Source organism: Entelurus aequoreus, linkage group LG17 (assembly GCF_033978785.1).
Source record: "Entelurus aequoreus isolate RoL-2023_Sb linkage group LG17, RoL_Eaeq_v1.1, whole genome shotgun sequence".
NCBI lineage: Eukaryota > Metazoa > Chordata > Actinopteri > Syngnathiformes > Syngnathidae > Entelurus > Entelurus aequoreus.
The window spans coordinates 47,519,561-47,544,405 of record NC_084747.1 but is presented as its reverse complement, the minus strand read 5'-3'; the positions used below and the strand labels follow the sequence as shown (position 1 = coordinate 47,544,405).

Sequence of the window (24,845 nt, the reverse complement as noted above, 5' to 3'; positions counted from 1 at the left end):
CGGACTTTCCAATTGGTCAAACGGTGGAGGGCGGGGCATCGAAATGAAAACAATAACAAGATTTCGGGGCTGTACATCTAATTTTGAAATGAGCATATCCCGGCTGAACTACTGTTATCAGTTATAAAGGTATTCAAAAAGAACATGATTAAAAAATGCCTTTTGACACATCAGGGCCATTTAATGATGACTTGACATGAAATTATTATATTTGGCACCTTTAAACGTTATTGTTTGGAGGAAGATCAAATATAGCCTAACTTTGTGTTTTAACCTAACAACATTTTTACAATCATTCATAGTCCAAGAAGCAGAATTCAGAGACCGTTGTCTCAGGTTATAAAATATTGCTTTTATGTCCCAACATGCCTCCATGGTAATGTAATTTACCCGTGACGCTTACAAGCTTTATACAGCTCAAACGCAAATATTGACTTTTTTTTTGCTAGTTCACAGACAGAAACATAAAGGATCATATTGCAAAAGCTCAAAAGTTGGAGTTGACTGATCAACACCATCTGGATAAATGTGCCTCAGAATATCTGCCCGTCTGTATTCAGGAGACGCTGTCGTTTATATTTGACAGGATCGCGTACACAAAGATAATATATTCATGTTAGCACCCTGTCAAGCAACAGTGGCATGTGTTTTCTTCAACTTGTTTATGCGTATGTCGATATGATCCCGGCGAAAAAACAACCCGGGACTAAAAAGAAGGATTCTCATTTTACATAAAAACCACCATAACAACTTTATGACCTGTACAAGCAATATTTTAACAACAATCCCATGAAAGTATAACAACTAAACTATCATAGGCTTTGGCTAAAATAAAGTAAAAACAATCCACCCCCTTCGAAAGACACACATTTGTCGAGTAACCTTGTAACATAGTGGTGATTTATAGGTACTGCACGGATTAATAAGGCCTGGCTGTAAAGTACAGTTTGTCAGGAGGTGCGTGGAAATGATGGCATCACCAGAAGGAAAAGAAAAACCTGCCTTTTGTCATGATCCGTGGTCCGGATCATGTTTGGTGTTTTCTGTTAGTTTTGGACCCCTTTAGTTCCTGTTTGTGCACCTCTGAGTTGTTACCATGGCTACGTATTGTTTTCACCTGCCTCTTGTGTTCGGGACGCTCACCTGTTGCTAATCAGGAGACATTATTTAAGCCTTCCTTTGCCAGTCAGTCGGTCTGGCTGCTTTGTTTGCTTCACGCTATTGTCACGTAAGATTTGTTTGTTCATGCCACACCGAGTTCTTCATTCCAGTGCTAAGTTTTGCTTGCCTCCTAGCCCATGCTAAGCACTTAGCTTCAAGTGCGATCGACACCTTGTCCCGTCGGGTTGTTTTCTGTTTTGTACCTCTTTGAGTCTTGTTTCAAGATTAAATCATGTTCCTACCTGCAAGTCTTGTCCGGAGTCGTCCGTTTGCGTCCCGGGAGAACGAACCGCGCAGTAAGCCGCAACCAAACCGTGACGGAAAGAAGCCAAACCGACTGACTGGCAAAGGCAGGCTTAAATAATGTCTCTTGATTAGCAACAGGTGAGCGTCCCGAACACAAGAGGCAGGTGAAAACAATACGTAGCCATGGTAACAACTCAGAGGTGCACAAACAGGAACTAAAGGAGTCCAAAACTAACAGAAAACATAAAATATGATCCGGACCACGGATCATGACACCTTTCAACTTTTTAGTCACATTTTTTCCATTAAAGAATTCCAGTAAAAATAAATTACACTAAATTATATGACTTTTGAGTGGCTTTAGACTTTTAACGTTCATCATCAATGTATATGACTATCAATTCTGAATAGTACATATTGTATATTTTGATCCAGACTTTCTACATTAGGGATGGGTATTGTTGACATTTTAACCCGATACCGGTGCAAATTGTACCTTTGAAATGGTGCCGGCATTTGAATGGTTAATCTCAGGCGAACCATCTGCTCCTTAATGTGGACAAGACCATGGAGCTGGTCATCTACTTCAAGAAGAAAATGATCCCTGTGGAGCCCATCATAATCCTTGGCCAGGAGGTGGCAGTAGTGGGGCGGTACAAGTACCTGAGAGTCCACTTGAACGGCATACTGGACTGGAAGGACAACAGCAAAGCTGCAAAAAAATCAGAATCAGAATCAGAATAGTTTTTATTGCCATTGTTTGAGAACGGGTTCACAAACTAGGAATTTTTCTTGGTGCAATCGTGCAACATAAAACACATATAACACAGAATAGGTAATAAAATGAGCTGTAACTGAGCTATCAGATCTTGTTATTGTTCATGTGCCAGATGGCCGAGGGGGGAAAAACTGTTCAGGTGGCGGTAGGTGTCGGTCTGGTTAGAGCGTAGTCTCCTGCCTTAGGGGGAGAGGGGAGAATATTTTGTGTCCAGGGTGAGAAGAAAGGCCACACGCCTCATGGTCCTGGATCTACTCTCCATTTTACATCAATCAAACTAGGGATCTAGATATCTGGTCAGGACACTCCTCACTCTTTTGCCTTCACCTTCATTGTCCATTCGGTTTTGGTGACTTTATATACTCTGGACCTAGAAGGGCATGAGCAGACTCTATATTTTCCTGAAGAAGCTTAGGTCCTTCAATGTGTGCAAGACGCTGTCGGCGATCTTTTATCGGTCTGTTGTGGCCAGTGCCCTGTACTTTGCAGTGGTTTGTTGGGGGAGCAGCACCAGCAAAAGGGACTTTAAACCGGATTGACAAACTGATCAGGAAAGATGGCCAAACTATTGGCACGCAGTTGGAGGCGTTTGTGTCAGCGAGGGATAGGAGGACACTGGACAAACTGCTCGCCGTCATGGACAATCCTGCCCACCCACTCCACCAAACCATTGAGGGACAGCGGAGCTCATACTCCAACAGGCTCCTTCAGCTTCGTTCCCACAGTGCTCGATTCAAGAACTCCTTCATTCAGCTATATAAACACTCGCCATATAGTACAAAATGATATCCGTCTATTACCTGACCGCTTCTACGTTAACTACTTCTGTTTGTTTATAATGTATATTTTCTGCTAGATCTACTTTCTATTTTATGCTCCCCCTTTTTTTTTTTTGCTTACATATACTGTAATATTGTACATGGTAAATGGGATTTGTTATATAGTGTATATATTATATACAAATATAATATAATATAATAATATAACATATCATATGTATATATAATATGTAAATATTACATACCGTATTTTTCGGAGTATAAGTCGCACCGGCCGAAAAGGCATAATAAAGAAGGAAAAAACATATATAAGTCGCACTGGAGTATAAGTCGCATTTTTGGGGGAAATGTATTTGATAAAAACCAATCACCAAGAATAGACATTTGAAAGGCAATTTAAAATAAATTAAAGCTGCAAGCAGCGTTGGTCGGGCCCGCATATTTGGCAGGTGCTAGTTGCTGAAGGATGTCAATCTATGAAATGTAGGTGTAAGTGAGACCTACATAGAGGTTTTTGTTTCATGTCTCTAAGACGTTCCTACCGGAAGTTACAAGCAGTTTTGTCTGTGTTTCCTCTGAGGAGCAGCTTTGTCTCTGTTTTATTCAAAAATTGCGCTAGAGCGCTATTTTGAGTTTTGGGGTTTGGTTTTTTTATTAGATCGCAATTTCCGCCAGTCCTGATGTGTGTGAAAAGTTTGGTGAGTTTTGAAGTATTTTAAGGGGGTCAAATTACAGCTCAAAGAGGCAAAAATTAGTGTTTTTAGTTATTTTTTGTCTTGAAGGGGAAATTGCCAACTTCCTGTTGATTTTTGCCCGAAGAAATTAATTAATGAAAAGTAGGTCTAAGTGAGACCTACATGGAGGTTTTTGTTTCATGTCTCTACGACATTCGTACTGGGAGTTAGAGGCAGTTTTCTTCCTAGGGGGCGCTAGAGCGCAATTTTGAGTTTTGGGGTTTGGTTTTTTGACTAAAGAGTTTTGTTCACGTTTTTTTATGTGTGTGTAAAATTTGGTGAGTTTTGAAGCATGTTAAGGGGGGCAAAGTAGTCCGCAAAGCTGCGGAATAATAAAGAATAATAATAATAATAATAATAATAATAAAACCTTACAAATTCAATAGGTCCTTTCATCCCATTCCAAAAGGACTCCCTTTGGGATTCCTTTGACAATGGGCCGTGCGGGCCCTAATAAAGAATAGTGAACAACAGGCTGAATAAGTGTACGTTATATGAGGCATAAATAACCAACTGAGAAGGTGCCTGGTATGTTAACGTAACATATTATGGTAAGAGTCATTCAAATAACTATAACATATAGAACATGCTATACGTTTACCAAACAATCTGTCACTCCTAATCGCTAAATCCCATGAAATCTTATACGTCTAGTCTCTTACGTGAATGAGCTAAATAATATTATTTGATATTTTACGGAAATGTGTTAATAATTTCACACATAAGGCTCCTGAGTATAAGTCGCACCCCCGGCCAAACTATGAAAAAAACTGTGACTTATAGTCCGAAAAATACGGTATATGTTATATTTTATATGGCTACTTTGGTACATTTTTAGTCTAATTCATACCTGCATTATCCTTTCCATACTTAGCCTTTCCATCCTTTGTAACTAGGCTACTGTGTGGAACAATTTCCCTGGCGGATTAATAAAGTTTGTCTAAGTCTAAGTTCCTGAACCGATTCGCCAATAATGGAAACCCAACAAATTTGGTTTAAAATCAGTGCCTTTTTATTTGCACACAATTTTGAGACATGTAAGTTTAACAGAATAGTAATTTGAATAGTTTAATAATATACATACACTTGTCTTAATTATCACATTAAAAGCAGCAGCAACAGAAAACACACAGTGTGCAAAAAAATGCTTGCTTGTGCAGCAATATTGATGTCTGAAATTCCGGGGTTTGTGAATGCCCCTAATTGGGTAGTGTTGGAACTGAGAACTGATGTTGCCGTGTTAAAGGCCTATTGAAATGAATTGTTTTTATTTAAACGGAAATAGCAGATCCATTCTATGTCATACTTGATCATTTCGCGATATTGCCATATTTTTGCTGAAAGGATTTAGTATAGAACAACGACGATAAAGATCCCAACTTTTGGTATCTGATGAAAAACAACCCTTGCCCCTACCGGAAGTAGCGTGACGTCACAAGACAAAGGATTCCTCACAATTCCGCTTTGTTTACAATGGAGCGAGAGACATTCGGACCGAGAAAGTGACGATTACCCCATTAATTTGAGCGAAGATGAAAGATTTGTGGATGAAGAACTTTAGAGTGAAGGACTAGAGTGTAGTGCGGGGTGTATCTTTTTTCGCTCTGACCGTAACTTAGGTACAAGCTGGCTCATTGGATTCCACACACTCTCCTTTTTCTATTGTGGATCACAGATTTGTATTTTAAACCACCTCAGATACTATATCCTCTTGAAAATGAGAGTCGAGAACGCGAAATGGACATTCACAGTGACTGAACATGTAAATACACGGTTAATAAATTTCATCTTGGCGAAGCTCAAAAAATAGAAGCTAACTTAGCTACAGAGCTAACGTGATAGCAGGCTCAAATGCAGATACACACAAAATTTTAAAAAACCCTGACTGGAAGGATAGACAGAAGATCAACAATACTATTAAACCATGAACATGTAAATACACGGTTAATAATTTTCAGCTTGGCGAAGCTAAAAAAAAATAGAAGCTAACTTAGCTACGGAGCTAACGTGATAGCATCAGTCTCAAATGCAGATAGAAACTAAATTAAAAAAAACCCTGACTGGAAGGATAGACAGAAGATCAACAATACTATTAAACCATGGACATGTAAATACACGGTTAATAATTTTCAGCTTGGCGAAGCTAAAAAAATAGAAGCTAACTTAGATGCGGCGGTGGCGGCGGGCGTTGTACGCTTTTGACGACACCCCGGCCGCCATCAGAGTCGGCAAGAAACATATATTTCCCCAAAGTTCCGTACGTGACATGCACATATCGACACGCACGTACGGGCAAGCGATCAAATGTTTGGAAGCCAAAGCTGTACTCACCGTAGTGCGTCTGCTATCCTGCTCAAAACACAACACAACCTCCTGGTGTTGGTGTTGCTACAGCCAGCCGCTAATACACCGATCGCACCTACAACTTTCTTATTTGCAGTCTCCATTGTCCATTAAACAAATTGCAAAAGATTCACCAACACAGATGTCCAGAATACTGTGGAATTTTGTCGAAGAAAACAGAGGTATTTGAATTGGGTCCAAACACTTCCCTTGACGTCGTGACGTCACGCGCATAAGTCATCATACCGCGACGTTTTCAAGCGGAAGTTTCCCGGGAAATTTAAAATTGCACTTTATAAGTTAACCCGGCCGTATTGGCATGTGTTGCAATGTTAAGATTTCATCATTGATATATAAACTATCAGACTGCGTGGTCGGTAGTAGTGGCTTTCAGTAGGCCTTTAAGGTCGGCACAAAAGTGCATCAAATTCTGAGCTCTTTCACGATGCAACATTACCGTATTGTTCGGAGTATAAGTCGCACCGGAGTATAAGTCGCACCTGCCAAAAATGCATAATAAAGAAGGAAAAAAACATATATAAGTTGCACTGGAGCCCGGCCAAACTATGAAAAAAACTGCGACTTATAGTCCGAAAAATACGGTACTTAAAAGTACAAGCACAAGTATTTAAAAGTACTTACTTTTAGTCTAGTTCCTACTGTTTAGGTATTTGGTTTTCTGTCTGCATCTCTGCTGTAGACCATCTTCAACTACATGTAATGCAAAGTAAGAACAAAATAATAAGCTGGCTTTAACAGAGATTAAAAAAAAAAGAATGGAAATGAAACAAAAGTAAGTTTTAATCTCCTTGGCACTCGTAACAAATCCTGAGAGAAGAATAATAAACATGGAGAACTGTCAATCACTGACCTATTGACCAAAGAGGAACACGACGGAGAAATTAGTAAGAATGTGGAAAATGTCAGTCAGCCCCTTTGTGAGTTTTTCATCTCAGTGCTGTAAATGGAGCCCTTTTCTTTGATAATGCCACTTAAAAAGATATAAAAGGTCAAAATGATTTATATTGCTCTTTTATCTTTTTATTCGTGTTCTCTCTGAGCAATTGGGACGTGTGGCATCGAGTCAAAAGGAAGTTCAAGATTAAAAGAATGGCGAATTGAATTGGAGTCTCGAAATTGCATGCAGCGTTAAGTGAAGGATTTTGCCTTGTGTCCTGGGATTAGTCAACACTCCGAGAGGAACATGAGGGGAAAAGTTTGCCATAATTACGGCCGCGCACGTACTTTTGACGAAACCACATCGGGAAAACATGGTCTGAGACGAAACAAAAACCGTGTCAAACTAACTGAAAAAAACAATGTTACGTTACTTGTTACTTAGCTTGACAAATTGTTTACGTAACAATGAAAAGTTTAAATTTCTTCATGAGGAGGTTACGTCTGAGTCCATTTGTGTCTGTAGGAGTTTATTCTCATACTGTTTTGTCCGACCGAAGCCATTTCCTATGGCTTAGGTCGGACATAGCCATAGAAAAGGGCTTTGTCCGAGGTTTTGTCGGGGACTGGTAGGACTTCAAAAAGGTTCATTATGTAATTTGTTGCGTCCGACCAGTCTTCCTCTCAGGGAATAAAACACACTGGTCAATCCCAAATTCTTTCGGATGACATATATGTTGAGTAAGAAGGACCACCGAGAAAGAATAGCAATATTACCAAGTTTTACTAAAGCTTTAGGAGACCAGACCTTACAATGCGATAATAGCAGCAGCAAGAAGCGGTCTAAAAATCAAACAAAAATATTCAGCTTATGTAGAGCGAATACGCGAGGAATATATATATATATATATATACAGTATGTATATATATATATATATATATATATATATATATATATATATATATATATATATATATATATATATATATATATATATATATATATATATATATATATATATATATATACTCGCGTATATGTATATATATATATATATATATTAGGGCTGCAACCAACAACTAATTTGATAATCGATTAATCTGTTGATTATTACTTCGATTAATAATCGGATAAAAGAGAAACTACATTTCTATCCTTTCCAGTATTTTATTGAAAAAAACCAGCATACTGGCACCATACTTTTTTTTTATTTATTTTTTTTAGCTGTTTGTAAATGCTGCAGTTTATAAATAAAGGTTTTTAAAAAATAAAAAAAAATAAAAAAATAGAAAAAATAAAAAAAGAGCCTCTGCGCATGCGCATACCATAGATCCAACGAATCGATGACTAAATTAATCGGCAACTATTTTTATAATCGATTTTAATCGATTTAATCGATTAGTTGTTGCAGCCTTTATATATATATATATATATATATATATACATACATATATATATATATATATATATATATATATATATATATATATATATATATATATATATATATATATATATATATATATATATACCCTGAAGACCAGGGAAACCTGTGAAACAGGCTTGTAGGGATGAAATAGCCTCTGTGTTTTTTCCTGACCTAACGTATGTATATATATATATATATATATATATATATATATATATATATATATATATATATATATATATATATATATATATATATATATATATATATATATATATATATATATATATATATAAATAGATATATATAGATATTTACAGCTCTGCACCCGGCCAAATTGTTTTAACCCAATGCGGCCCCCGAGTCAAAAAGTTTGGGGACCCCCGGTCTATAAAGACTATTCCTCTTTTTTTCAAGCATGTTACATTCATCTGGACATCTATTTTCATATGTATTTTATTTCCTATTTTGTATAATCATACCATTTTTATCATGCAAAATTATGTGTTTTTCTCAAAATATTTCTTAATCTTTAACGTCCTCTTGCTCGCAAACTTTATCCCAACAATCTGACATGACACTTGACAACTGAGGATGTCCTGAAAAGTACACACATAATTTATAGAGACCGGTTCAAGATAAAGGGGTTTTGTAGACTAAAGCCTTCTAAATAATTATTTTTGGATTGATTACTGACAACACTAACCACCTGCTGCATCTACAAACAGGTTCTGGCTTCTGTTGATTTATTGCTGCATGTCCATTCAGGAGAACCTTTGGGTGAAACTTCTTCAACCCCAATCAGAATTTCATGCCTCTATTTGGACTCTGCGAGCGTCTCCTGTTTCAGATCCACAAGACGGAGAGCATTGTTCCGTCATCATCTCCGCCCACCTCCCTCCCTGCTACTGTATACATCACAATAATGTTAGCGCTGACACTCCCTTCCACAGGCCTTCATCTGGAACAGAATTACATAAGCCATTTACCACCGGGTCCACATGATGGATGATGGGGCCCCCGGGCAAAAAAAAAAAAAAAAAAAAAAATCAAGGCCTTATCATGACGCTCCCCACACCACAGGAGCAAATGGCACACGGATGACATACGACACTTTCCATTTCTTTAAAATCAAAACACGTTCGTGCTAGAGTAAGTTAGATCAAAAATGCATAGGACTTTGTCACATATTGATATTGCTATCCCGCTGGAATTTAATAAAACATGGATAGGGTGTCCTAATTGGTTCTATAACAAACATTTGTGGCGGCCCCTATGGGTTATGCTGAAAACGCTTTGGGGGACATGGCAGCATTTTTATAGTACCCTATTTTCCCTACCATAAGGCGCACTGCAGATGAATGGTCTAGTTTTGATCTTTTTTCACATATAACATAACATGTGATGGTGGTTCTTTGGTCAAAATGTTGCATAGATGATGTTTTACAGATCATCTTAAAGCTCCTTTCTGACAGTCGTTTCCGGATGCGCCGTTTTGTGGGCGGTCCTATTTACGTGGCTCACCTTCGGCGGCGTCTTCTCCCCGTCGTCTTTGTTGTAGCGGTGTAGCGTGCAAGGACGGGAGTGGAAGAAGTGTCAAAAGATGGAGCTAACTGTTTTAATGACATTCAGACTTTACTTCAATCAATATCGGAGCAGTATTTCCTCATCCAGAAACAACCACATCGGAAATGTGCCCCGGGAAAACCGTCCGACCGGAACTCTCTGATAACTAAAGTTCCTTGGGTGAATAATGTAAACTCACTACACCGGTATGTTTTAGCGCTTTCATGGCAAGTTTACTGACAGATATAAGTAAAAACTTTACACTACTTTATATTAGAAATGGCAACAGTGGAGGATGAATGTCCCATAACAAGAACATAGAGAAAAACAAGAAGCTCATCTACTACGGTGTCGGCACGGACTACAAAAAAATACATACAAAGAACACGTTATTTAAATTTTGGTCATCTGGACACTATGGGTCCTTGATTAAACCTACCATGTATATATATATATATATTTTTTTCTAAATGTAAAACACTTCCTTGTGGTGTACATAACATGTAATAGTAGTTCTTTGGTCAAAATGTTGCATAGATGATGTTTTACAGATCATCTTAAAGCTCCTTTCTGACAGTCGTTTCCGGATGCGCCGTTTTGTGGGCGGTCCTATTTACGTGGCTCACCTTCGGCAGCGTCTTCTCCCCGTCATCTTTGTTGTAGCGGTGTAGCGTGCAAGGACGGGAGTGGAAGAAGTGTCAAAAGATGGAGCTAACTGTTTTAATGACATTCAGACTTTACTTCAATCAATATCGGAGCAGTATTTCCTCATCCAGAAACAACCACACCGGAAATGTGCCCCGGGAAAACCGTCCGACCGGAACTCTCTGATAACTAAAGTTCCTTGGGTGAATAATGTAAACTCACTACACCGGTATGTTTTAGCGCTTTCATGGCAAGTTTACTGACAGATATAAGTAAAAACTTTACACTACTTTATATTAGAAATGGCAACAGTGGAGGATGAATGTCCCATAACAAGAACATAGAGAAAAACAAGAAGCTCATCTACTACGGTGTCGGCACGGACTACAAAAAAATACATACAAAGAACACGTTATTTAAATTTTGGTCATCTGGACACTATGGGTCCTTGATTAAACCTACCATGTATATATATATATTTTTTTTTTTTTTTCTAAATGTAAAACACTTCCTTGTGGTGTACATAACATGTAATAGTAGTTCTTTGGTCAAAATGTTGCATAGATTATGTTTTACAGATCATCTTAAAGCTCCTTTCTGACAGTCGTTTCCGGATGCGCCGTTTTGTGGGCGGTCTTATTTACGTGGCTCACCTTCGGCAGCGTCTTCTCCTCGTCGTCTTTGTTGTAGCGGTGTAGCGTGCAAGGACGGGAGTGGAAGAAGTGTCAAAAGATGGAGCTAACTGTTTTAATGACATTCAGACTTTACTTAAATCAATATAACAACACCGGAAATGTGTCCCGTGAAAAACCGTCCGACCAGAACTCTAATAACTAAAGTTCCTTGGGTAAATAATGTAAAGTCACTACACCGGTATGTTTTAGCGCTTTCATGGCGAGCTTACTGACAGATATAAGTAAGAACTTTACACTACTTTATATTAGAAATGGCAACAGCGGAGGATGAATGTCCCATAACAAGAAGATAGAGAAAAAGAAGAAGCTTATAAACTTCGTTATGCGTTAGCATTAGCCATGTTTTAGCTAAGCCCGTGAATCTCGAAAGCTAGTATGGAGGCTCCTGTGGGCAAAAACTACTATTAAATATGTACTACAAAGGCGGACGTGCGCAATTTTTCAAGATTTATGCAGATCCCAAATACAGGTCAGCAGGTACCAGAAGGTAATAAAAGTTGCTTTTGCATAATATTGCGAAACAAAACACCACACTGCAAAAACTGAAATCTAAGTAAGATTAAATATCTCAAATAAGGGTGATATTTGCTTATTTTCTGTCTGATAAGATAATTCTTCTCACTAAGCAGATTTTATGTTAGAGTGTTTTACTTGTTTTAAGTGTTTTGGTCCTAAATGATCTCAGTAAGATATTACAGCTTGTTGCTGAGATTTGATGACCTATATTGAGTAAAACATGCTTGAAACTAGAATATCAACTGTTGCAAAGCTGTGTCATCAACACTCACAAGTATAAAAACTACTTTTTTAAAGTAATCATTTCTTACTTCAAGCAGGAAAAAAAAATCATGATGCCGAGCGCATATCATTATGTCAAGATAATGGCACTAGCATTTACGTAATTTAAGAATATATTTCAACATATTGAGCAAAAAGGTCTAATTTTTTTTTTCCACCAAGAAAAGTGCACTTGTTATTAGTGAGAATATACTTATTTTAAGGTATTTTTGGGTTCATTGAGGTTAGCTAATTTTACTTGTTTTGGAAAGTCTTGACAAGCCAAATTTTCTTGTTCTATTGGCAGATAATTTTGCTTAGTTCAAATAAAATACCCCTAATTTTTGTATTTTTTTTCTTGTTTTTGAACACTGACTTTTTGCAGTGCAGATAATATCTTACCTTATATACACACCATAATAATACTTGTATGTTTAATGCGCCGACAATCCATCAAGCGGTGCGGCTTCATAGCTTACCAAAGTCATACTAAAACATTTTGATAGATTATTCTGTACATTAGGCACACTGTCGAGTTTTGAGGGGGAAAAAAAGGATTTTAAGTGCGCCTTAAATTTAATTTGACATAAAATGGGTTCCTTTCAGAATAGATATAAATTGGACTTTGTATTAAAATAATAAAATCAAAACTAAACAGAATTAAAGCTGCAAGCAGGGATGGACGGGACCGACTTTGACGGCACATAAAATCCAAACCGGAGCAGTAATTAAAACTCTTTCGTCAACTTTTAATCAGAAGGGTTCAATCTCTCTCCTGTGCTAGTTTGAAGCCGACACGACAAACGCGCTCAGAGGAGATAATGTTTGAAAAAAGGTGACCGGTTTTTACAAAACTTTTGTTTTGAAGGGGGAATTGCAAACTTCCTGTTGATTTTTGCTGGGGGTTCCTAGGTGGCGCTAGAGCGCAATTTTGAGTTTTGGGGTTTGCTTTTTTTATTAGATCGCAATATTCGCCAGTCCTGATGTGTGTGTCCAGTTTGGTGAGTTTTGAAGCATGTTAAGGGCAGCTCAAAGAGGCAATAGTGACTGTTTTTACAAAACTTTTGTTTTGAAGGGGGAATTGCCAACTTCCTGTTGATTTTTGCTGAAGGATGTCACTGTATGAAATCTAGGTCTAAGTGAGACCTACATAGAGGTTTTTGTTTCATGTCGCTACGACATTCCTACTGGAAGTTACAGGCAGTTTTGTCTGCGTTTTCTTCCTAAGGGGCGCTAGGGCGCATTTTTGAGTTTTGGGGCTAGGTTTTTTGATTAGATCGCAATTTTCACCAGTCTTGATGTGTGTGTCAAATATGGTGAGTTTTGAAGCATGTTAAGGGGGTCAAATTACAGCTCAAAGAGGCGGCGGAATAATAATAATAAAACCTTACAATTAAAATAGGGTCCTCTGTCCCAAAGGGACATTCGGTCCCTAATACAATGTAGCTATTGTAGATAATTCTGGCATATTTACTGTGATGCTTTTGTTCTAATCAAATAAAGGACTCCAAAGGGTGGCAAAACTTCTGTCTTGAATAAAATACAAAAATGTAGCATTGAGAGGACTCTATAGTTTTAATGGCTGAATAAACGCAGGCTTTTCCTGTGTTTGGTGCATCATTTATTCTTTAGCGATGTGCAGAGTAACCGCTTTTGTGATGGTTTTCCACTGCACCTGGTGTTTGATTCCACCACAGTAAGGTGCTTTTTAGTTGTAGTTTATTTGCTGTTATATTTGATGTTTCAGATGCTGGAATAAGTTTGTTGTGCTGCTGCCTTTTTTTTAAACAAACTTTGCAGCGTGCAGTCACTTGTTCCACGCCTGTTGCCATAAATCTAAACCACTGACAAATGTGTTAGCATTAACCATGTTTTGCAAGGCCCGTGAATCTCGAAAGCTAGTATGGAGGCTCCTGTGGGCAAAAAAATATGCCAGAATAAACGTTGATTTTTTTATTCTTTAAATCGTCTGCAACAAAAAACTTGAATTCGTCGTTAAAATATATTTATCGCCCAAGCCTACCCTAAAGCTACAGCGGGTGTCTTGTAAAGCGGTGGTCCCCAACCACCGGTCCGGGGACCGGTACCGGTCCGTGAAACATTTTCTACCGCGCCGGAGAGAAACATTAAATAATTTATAAAGGACTGCATTTTCGCCGACTTAACTTTGGCCTGTCCCACTAGACCAGGGGTGTCAAACTTGTTTTCATTGAGGGCCACACCACAGTCATGGTTGCCAATAAAGGGCCGCTTGTAACAGTAAATAATTAATGAATTTGCCTATGAATTTAAATATTTTTAAAAACGTAAAGAGTACAACAAATCTGTGGATTTAACCACTGTTTTTTACAGAAAAAAACTGGCAGCTTAGTTGCCAGACTTTTACTGTAAAATATAATGTGTTTTTTTATGATTATTATTTTTACAACATATTACTGTAAATAGAAAGACAGTACCGCTGTTTAATTTTATTTTGGCAACTCAGCCAAATTTTACCGAAAATAAAATGTGGTACCATAAAATCATCAACCGTAGATTTAAAAAACAAAAACAAACTGACAGCTCAGTCGACAGAATTTTACTGTAAAAAAACAAACATTGGTCTTTTTTTTTTTTCAACTTACAGTAATATGCTGTTAAAAAAAAGTCCCTAAATGTTACAGTAAAATCTATTGGTCATTTTTATAGTGTACAATTTGATGGATAACTTGCTTCGAAACCATAAGTTAAGCAGATATTTAAGTATTTATTTGGATTTTTACCATAAAAGTTAGATACTATAATATTTGTTGCAATATTGGACACTATTTTTTTCCCTGTCAGACTACAAAAAAAAACCTAATACCTTTAGTAAGAAAATAAGAAAGTACAGGAAAAAAAAATAAAGTATTTTATTGACACATTATTTCCAAGCTTTTGCGGGCCATGTAAAATGACGTGGAGGGCCAGATCTGGCCCCCGGGCCTTGAGTTTGACACCTGTGCACTAGACACACCAATGATGTACAATAAAACTCCTTGTCAGGTTCAAACACCGATGACATCTATTAAACAAGACAAGAGGCAAAGAATCAAACAGAGGCAGAATTCAATTTGGACTCAATATTGAGGAGAAAACGTGTCGACCTGTAACCTCTTACAGTGTCACCCGCGCTCTGGCGAAAGATTGTACGCTACCTCTTTTTATTTGGATTTTCCCTGTTTACATAACGTGTGCTTCCAAAGGAATGGGGAGCATGTAAACAGTCATTGTTTTCGGTCACATTAACACAAAAGAAAAAGATGCCTCGGGCTTGGGCTGGTCCTGGATTCAGCTTGGGCAGATATTCGATGACAATAGATAACCCCTCCCGTCTCATCCCATCGGACACAGCGGAATTTTACAAGCCTTTGCTTGGTGCAACAAAGACAGCTCTCATCTGTTCACTGGAAACTCAGAGAACGGAAAGTTTTTTGATAATTTACATAAAATGCTTCTGACACTCCTCATAGGAAGTTGCCATTTGTTATAACTTTGTGACATGATACAATGCACATTAATGAACATCCATCCATCCATCCATGTTCTACCGCTTGTCACATATCAAATATAAATGTGACAGATTGTAGCCAAAGGCTGATTTAGGGCTCCCACTAATTCAGCGTTATAGTGAGTTGTATTTTTCACAAGTCCCTGAAAATAATGCCTACCTTAAAACGGTCCGTGGTGCAAAAAAGGTTGGGGACCACTGTTGTAAAGGGCTTTGGGCTGTGTGAGAAATGTCAACTCAATCCAATGTATAAGGGCCAAACTTTGGGATTTAATAACAACAATGACACCATGTGGTGTATTTGTCAGAAAATAACAGCAAAACAAGTTTTGACAAATGATCTCCTTCTTCGGTTGCAGCGCTTCAGGAGTAGAAGAGTTAGCTAAAGCAAAAAGACACCACTAGTCACAGTGATACAGTATTTGTGTAGTTATTAAGAGTGAACCCCCTGGTAATTACAGCTCCATTTTAGTTTATTCCAGTGAGCACAAGCTAAGAACTCTCTAACCAAATCTGAGATCAAATATCAATCAATCAATCAATCAATCAATCAATCAATCAATGTTTATTTATATAGCCCTAAATCCGTTGGGTTTCATAATGACTCCGCAAGTAGTAACTCCTGCAGTCAAATTACTCAATCAAATCAGTGGGATAGAGCTTTGATGGACTAGACCTGGTGGGCCCTTTGTAGTTGGTCTGGTATTTTCTGACAGCCAGCCTGTGTGTTAGTGGAGCCTCTCCAGAATTTTCCCTCTGATTATTTTGATGGTCAAACGGGCAGAGCTCACTCAGTCAGACCCTAAGTGTGCATGTAGCAGACCATACCAATGATCCACAGTTCTGTTAAGAAGTCCGGATCTGAGCAGTTTATTGACTTTGTGCTTTGTTGAAGTAGCTGTTCAGTCACAGCATTAGCGTGGATGTCTACTGTATGTAAGTGACAAAGATATATAACAATATTTATCAATACTGTAAGTGAAAATCTTTACTGCCTATGTTTGAGTTAAATGGCGACCCCCAATCGATCAGTTAAAGGGGCTGTTTGTAACATTAACACAGATGCCTAGAGGGCGCTGACTTTCCAATGTATTTTACACAGTATATCCCAGCCTTTTAGGGCTTCTCATACGTAATGACGTAAGTACGTACATACGTAATTAAAGTTAGTGAAGTTAAAGTACCAATGATTGTCACACACACACTAGGTGTGGTGAAATTTGTCCTCTGCATTTGACCCATCCCCTTGATCACCCCCTGGGAGGTGAGGGGAGCAGTGGGCAGCAGCGGTGCCGTGCTCTGGAATCATTTTTGGTGATTTTACCCCCAATTCCAACCCTTGATGCTGAGTGCCAGGCAGGGAGGTAATGTGTCCCATTTTTATAGTCTTTGGTATGACTGGTTTGAACTCACAACCTACCGATCTCAGGGCGGACACTCTAACCACTAGGCCACTGATTGGCAACCAAAGATAGGTGTGTCCCGATTGCCAATCAGAGAGAGGTGAAAGAGCCAAACACCACACCTGTTTACTTGACTTTGTCGTCAATATTCACTGTCATTGTTCTATTGTGCACATAACAATGTTGTTCCTGTTTAGCATTCATACATGCAGTTAAAGGCCTACTGAAACCCACTACTACCGACCACGCAGTCTGATAGTTTATATATCAATGATGAAATCTTAACATTATAACACATGCCAATACGGCCGGGTTAACTTATAAAGTGACATTTTAAATTAGCCGCTAAACTTCCGGTTCGAAACGCCTCTGAGGATGACGTATGCGCGTGACGTAGCCCGGGGAACACGGGTATGCCTTCCACATTGAAGCCAATACGAAAAAGCTCTGTTTTCATTTCATAATTCCACAGTATTCTGGACATCTGTGTTCGTGAATCTGTTGCAATCATGTTCATTGCATTATGGAGAAAGAAGCTGAGCAAGCAAAGAAGAAAGTTGTCGGTGCGAAATGGACGTATTTTTCGAACGTAGTCAGCAGCAACAGTACACAGCCGGCGCTTCTTTGTTTACATTCCCGAAAGATGCAGTCAAGATGGAAGAACTCGGATAACAGAGACTCTAACCAGGAGGACTTTTGACTTCGATACACAGACGCCTGTAGAGAACTGGGACAACACAGACTCTTACCAGGATTACTTTGATTTGGATGACAAAGACACAGACGTGCTACTGTGAGTATGCAGCTTTGGCTTCTAAACATTTGATCGCTTGGCCGTATGTGCGCAACCTTTTTTTGCGTATGTACGTAACTTTTTTAAAATATATAAGCTTTATGAACCTTGGGTTAGGTGAACGGTCTTTTGGGCTGAGTGATTGTGTGTGTTGATCAGGTGTTTGAATTGTATTGGCGTGTTCTATGGAGCTAGGAGCTAGCATAGGAGCTAGGAGTTAGCATAACAAAGACGTAGGTGTTTTTATGCAGGATTAATTTGTGTCATATTAAATATAAGCCTGGTTGTGTTGTGGCTAATAGAGTAAATATATGTCTTGTGTTTATTTACTGTTTTAGTCATCCCCAGCTGAATACCAGGTACCGTGAGTATGCAGCCTTGGCTGCTAAACATTTGATAGCTTGACCGTACGTGCGCGTCACGTACGTAACTTTTTAAAAATATATGAGCTTTATGAACCTTGGGTTAGGTGAACGGTCTTTTGGGCTGAGTGATTGTGTGTGTTGATCAGGTGTTTGAATTGTATTGGCGTGTTCTATGGAGCTAGGAGCTAGCAGAGGAGCTAGGAGCTAGCATAACAAACACGCAGGTGTTTTTATGCAGGATTAATTTGTGGCATATTAAATATAAGCCTGGTTGTGTTGTGGCTAATAGAGTATATATATGTCTTGTGTTTATTTACTGTTGTAGTCATTCCCAGCTGAATATCAGGTCACCCCCGGCTCTCACAGCATCTTCCCTATCTGAATAGCTTCAACTCCCCACTAGTCCTTCACTTGCACTTTACTCATCCACAAATCTTTCATCCTCGCTCAAATTAATGGGGAAATTGTCGCTTTCTCGGTCCGAATCTCTCTCACTTCATGCGGCCATCATTGTAAACAATAGGGAACTTTGCGTATATGTTCAACTGACTACGTCACGCTACTTCCGGTAGGGGCAAGCCTTTTTTTTTATCAGATACCAAAAGTTGCAATCTCTATCGTCGTTGTTCTATACTAAATCCTTTCAGCAAAAATATGGCAATATCGCGAAATGATCAAGTATGACACATAGAATAGATCTGCTATCCCCGTTTAAATAAAAAAAAATCATTTCAGTAGGCCTTTAAGAGTGAGTAATTCGGTGCGGCCCCTTCAAGTGACAGTCAGGAGATTTACCCAAAGGTGGGGGTTTGTTGTGACCGCCATTTTGAGTAGCTTGATATAAGAGGTCTTGAGTCTTCTTTTGGATGGAATAAACAGCGCACACGATTTTGTATAAGTGTATGAGTTGTATACATGTATAAGTTGAAAAACTTATTCGGGTGTTACCATTTAGTAGTCAATTGTACGGAATATGTACTGTACTGTGCAATCTGCTAATAAAAGTCTCAATCAATCAATCAATCACCTAAAACAAAGTTCACCAGCCGCCACCGATTATGATGCGTTCTCATTTTAGGCAAAGTATAAGACAATACTTTCTGAACAGTATAATTGTAACCAGGAATACGTCTTCAAGTAACAATATTCAAATACTAACATTGTTGGGTAAGACAGAATGTGGTTTTATTCTGAATCCAGTGAAACAGATTGGTGGTTTTAGCTGATATAAAGACTTTCAGGTGTTTAAGTATTTGGCAGACGCTTTTATTCAAAGCGACATACATAATAAATACATATCAAACAATCACTGTAAACGTTATCATTCAACGGAAGAATGTAATACAAAATATCAACACAAAGTGTCAAGACAGAATAAACTCTCTGCTGCTGCAGCAACAGAGATACAGTCTGTAGGTCCCTAAGATATATAGATATCTACTGTATTCATACATTGTTTACGTAGGATATATGCATGTATATATAACCTCATCATATTGTTTCTTCAGCTTAAAAATAGCTGACCGTTTTTTTTCCCCCTTCTCTGGGATTATATTCCCAGTTTTGATCTCGGACGTCTGGTCACTTATAGCATATAAGAATATTCTATTACTGTTAAGCAAACTATGAATAATAAAACATGTGTCCTTTATCATAGCTACATGTTTGACAAAAAAAACAACGCATGAAAATCAGTGGTATTCAGTGAGGTAAGATGAATTAAATGCGCTGACAGTTCATTGCTCCTGCCAAATGAATTGCACTGAGTGGTGCAGATCACCACTCCAAGATGGCGGCCCCGCGTCTCGTCAGCGCCAGTAGGCAGTAGCGCTCGATGCTGCGTCTACTTATAAGATGTCTATGGTCTGTACATTCTTGGGGTCCAGACCAACAACACCCAATGCCAGAAGGTAACAAAAAAAATCCTGTTTTTTCCCAGGACATGTAGGTGATACCACCTACTCCTAGTGATACCACCTACTCCCAGTGATACCACCTACTCCCAGCGAAACCACCTACTCCCAGCGATATCACCTACTCCCAGCGATACCACCTACTCCCAGCGATACCACCTACTCCCAGCGATACCACCTACTCCCAATGATACCACCTACTCCCAGCGAAACCACCTACTCCCAGCAATACCACCTACTCCCAGCGAAACCACCTACTCTCAGCGATACCACCTACTCCCAGCGATACCATGTACTCAAGCGATCCCACCTACTCCTCCTTCTGTTTTTGTTTATTAGAAAACGATAAAAATGCCCTGGTTTTCATTGTTTTTAAAGGAAATAAAACTATATATAAAAAATAAGTTAACAGCTAACCCATTTATTATCACCACTCCAAGATGGCGGACCCGCGTCTCGTCAGCGCCAGTAGGCAGTAGCGCTCCATGCTGCGTCTACTTATAAGATGTCTATGGTCTGTACATTCTTGGGGTCCAGACCAACAACGCCCAATGCCAGAAGGTAACAAAAAAAATCCTGTTTTTCCCAGGACATGTAGGTGATACTACCTACTCCTAGTGATACCACCTACTCCCAGTGATACCACCTACTCCCAGCGATACCACCTACTCCCAGCGAAACCACCTACTCCCAGCGAAACCACCTACTCCCAGCGATACCACCTACTCCCAGTGATACCACCTACTCCCAGCGATACCACCTACTCCCAATGATACCACCTACTCCCAGCGAAACCACCTACTCCCAGCAATACCACCTACTCCCAGCGAAACCACCTACTCTCAGCGATACCACCTACTCCCAGCGATACCATGTACTCAAGCGATCCCACCTACTCCTCCTTCTGTTTTTGTTTTTTAGAAAACGATAAAAATGCCCTGGTTTTCATTGTTTTTAAAGGAAATGAAATTAGATATAAAAAATAAGTTAACAGCTAACCCATTTATTATCACCACTCCAAGATGGCGGCCCCGCGTCTCGTCAGCGCCAGTAGGCAGTAGCGCTCCATGCTGCGTCTACTTATAAGATGTCTATGGTCTGTACATTCTTGGGGTCCAGACCAACAACACCCAATGCCAGAAGGTAACAAAAAAAATCCTGTTTTTCCCAGGACATGTAGGTGATACTACCTACTCCTAGTGATACCACCTACTCCCAGTGATACCACCTACTCCCAGTGATACCACCTACTCCCAGCGAAACCACCTACTCCCAGCGAAACCACCTACTCCCAGCGATACCACCTACTCCCAGTGATACCACCTACTCCCAGCGATACCACCTACTCCCAATGATACCACCTACTCCCAGCGAAACCACCTACTCCCAGCAATACCACCTACTCCCAGCGAAACCACCTACTCTCAGCGATACCACCTACTCCCAGCGATACCATGTACTCAAGCGATCCCACCTACTCCTCCTTCTGTTTTTGTTTTTTAGAAAACGATAAAAATGCCCTGGTTTTCATTGTTTTTAAAGGAAATGAAACTAGATATAAAAAATAAGTTAACAGCTAACCCATTTATTATCACCACTCCAAGATGGCGGCCCGCGTCTCGTCAGCGCCAGTATGCAGTAGCGCTTCATGCTGCGTCTACTTATAAGATGTCTATGGTCTGTACATTCTTGGGGTCCAGACCAACAACACCCAATGCCAGAAGGTAACAAAAAAATCCTGTTTCCCAGGACATGTAGGTGATACCACCTACTCCCAGCGATACCACCTGCTCCCAGTGATACCACCTACTTCCAGTGATACCACGTACTCCCAGTGATACCACATACTCCCAGTGATACCACCTACTCCCAGCGATACCACCTACTCCCAGCGATACCACCTACTCCTAGCGATACCACCTACTCCCAGCAATACCACCTACTCCCAGCGAAACCACCTACTCTCAGCGATACCACCTACTCCCAGCGATACCATGTACTCAAGCGATCCCACCTACTCCTCCTTCTGTTTTTGTTTTTTAGAAAACGATAAAAATGCCCTGGTTTTCGTTGTTTTTAAAGGAAATAAAACTAGACATGAAAATAAGTTAAAAGCTAACCCATTCATTATCACCACTCCAACATGGCGGCCCCGCGTCTCGTCAGCGCCAGTAGGCAGTAGCGCTCGATGCTGCGTCTACTTATAAGATGTCTATGGTCTGTACATTCTTGGGGTCCAGACCAACAACACCCAATGCCAGAAGGTAACAAAAAAAAATCCTGTTTTTCCCAGGACATGTAAGTGATACCACCTACTCCCAGTGATACCACCTACTCCCAGCGATACCACCTACTCCCAGCGATACCACCTAGTCCCAGCGGTTCCATGTACTCCCAGCGATACCACCTACTCCTCCTTCTGTTTTTGTTTTTTAGAAAACGATAAAAATGCCCTGGTTTTCGTTGTTTTTAAAGGAAATAAAACTAGATATAAAAATAAGTTCAAAGCTAACCCATTCATTATCACCACTCCAACATGGCGGCCCCGCGTCTCGTCAGCGCCAGTAGGCAGTAGCGCTCGATGCTGCGTCTACTTATAAGATGTCTATGGTCTGTACATTCTGGGGTCCAGACCAACAACACCCAATGCCAGAAGGTAACAAAAAAAAATCCTGTTTTTCCAGGACATATAGGTGATACCACCTACTCCTAGTGATACCACCTACTCCCAGCGAAACCACCTACTCCCAGCGATATCACCTACTCCCAGCGATACCATCTACTCCCAGCGATACCACCTACTCCCAGTGATACCACCTACTCCCAATGATACCACCTACTCCCAGCGAAACCACCTACTCCCAGCAATACCACCTACTCCCAGCGAAACCACCTACTCTCAGCGATACCACCTACTCCCAGCGATACCATGTACTCAAGCGATCCCACCTACTCCTCCTTCTGTTTTTGTTTTTTAGAAAACGATAAAAATGCCCTGGTTTTCATTGTTTTTAAAGGAAATGAAACTAGATATAAAAAATAAGTTAACAGCTAACCCATTTATTATCACCACTCCAAGATGGCGGCCCGCGTCTCGTCAGCGCCAGTATGCAGTAGCGCTTCATGCTGCGTCTACTTATAAGATGTCTATGGTCTGTACATTCTTGGGGTCCAGACCAACAACACCCAATGCCAGAAGGTAACAAAAAAATCCTGTTTCCCAGGACATGTAGGTGATACCACCTACTCCCAGCGATACCACCTGCTCCCAGTGATACCACCTACTTCCAGTGATACCACGTACTCCCAGTGATACCACATACTCCCAGTGATACCACCTACTCCCAGCGATACCACCTACTCCTAGCGATACCACCTACTCCCAGTGATACCACCTACTCCCAGTGAAACCACCTACTCCCAGCGATACCACCTACTCCCAGTGATACCACCTACTCCCAGCGATACCACCTACTCCCAGTGATACCACCTACTCCCAGCGATACCACCTGCTCCCAGCGATACCACCTACTCCCAGCGATACCACCTACTCCCAGCGATACCATGTACTCCCAGCGATACCACCTACTCCTCCTTCTGTTTTTGTTTTTTAGAAAACGATAAAAATGCCCTGGTTTTCGTTGTTTTTAAAGGAAATAAAACTAGACATGAAAATAAGTTAAAAGCTAACCCATTTATTATCACCCCTCCAACATGGCGGCCCCGCGTCTCGTCAGCGCCAGTAGGCAGTAGCGCTCGATGCTGCGTCTACTTATAAGATGTCTATGGTCTGTACATTCTTGGGGTCCAGACCAACAACACCCAATGCCAGAAGGTAACAAAAAAAATCCTGTTTTTTCCAGGACATGTAAGTGATACCACCTACTCCCAGTGATACCACCTACTCCCAGCGATACCACCTAGTCCCAGCGATACCATGTACTCCCAGCGATACCACCTACTCCTCCTTCTGTTTTTGTTTTTTAGAAAACGATAAAAATGCCCTGGTTTTTGTTGTTTTTAAAGGAAATAACACTAGATATAAAAATAAGTTCAAAGCTAACCCATTCATTATCACCACTCCAACATGGCGGCCCCGCGTCTCGTCAGCGCCAGTAGGCAGTAGCGCTCGATGCTGCGTCTACTTATAAGATGTCTATGGTCTGTACATTCTGGGGTCCAGACCAACAACACCCAATGCCAGAAGGTAACAAAAAAAAATCCTGTTTTTCCAGGACATATAGGTGATACCACCTACTCCTAGCGATACCACCTACTCCCAGCGATACCACCTACTCCCAGCGATACCACCTACTCCCAGCGATACCACGTACTCCCAGCGATACCACTTAGTCCCAGCGATACCACCTACTCCTCCTTCTGTTTGTGTTTTTTAGAAAACAATAAAAATGCCCTGGTTATCATTGTTTTTACAGGAAATAAAACTAGATATAATATAAAATATAAAAATAAGTTCAAAGCTAACCCATTTATTAATTATTTCATTAAGTTATAAACCTTAACAGTTTTATACAGAGGGTGTTTCCATGATAACAACTACATTTTCCAAGCGGAGCCAGGAATACAGGACTACTTGGAACATAAACAAATAATACAATATTAAAAGGAACAGCGTGTTCATCCCGCAGTAAGAGCGCACTGATTTATTGAACACCCTGAGGACGGCAAATGGGAGGTGCAGTAAGATCCCAGCGTCGATAGCCACAGACCTTGAAAAACACCCTGTTTTTGAGATATGCACGTGGCGCCACTCCACACAACTCCTCGCCT

At 39.9% G+C, this 24,845-nt stretch overlaps 1 long non-coding RNA gene across 1 annotated transcript in view; it reads right to left on the bottom strand.

Annotated features, from left to right (window-relative positions):
- The window catches only part of LOC133632961 (uncharacterized), a 176,204-nt gene that overhangs the window by 60,948 nt on the left and 90,411 nt on the right, over window positions 1-24,845 (bottom strand). The window contains exon 2 of the long non-coding RNA XR_009821741.1: window positions 1,904-2,119. This is a non-coding gene — a long non-coding RNA (uncharacterized LOC133632961). The remainder of the gene's footprint in view (window positions 1-1,903; window positions 2,120-24,845) is intronic.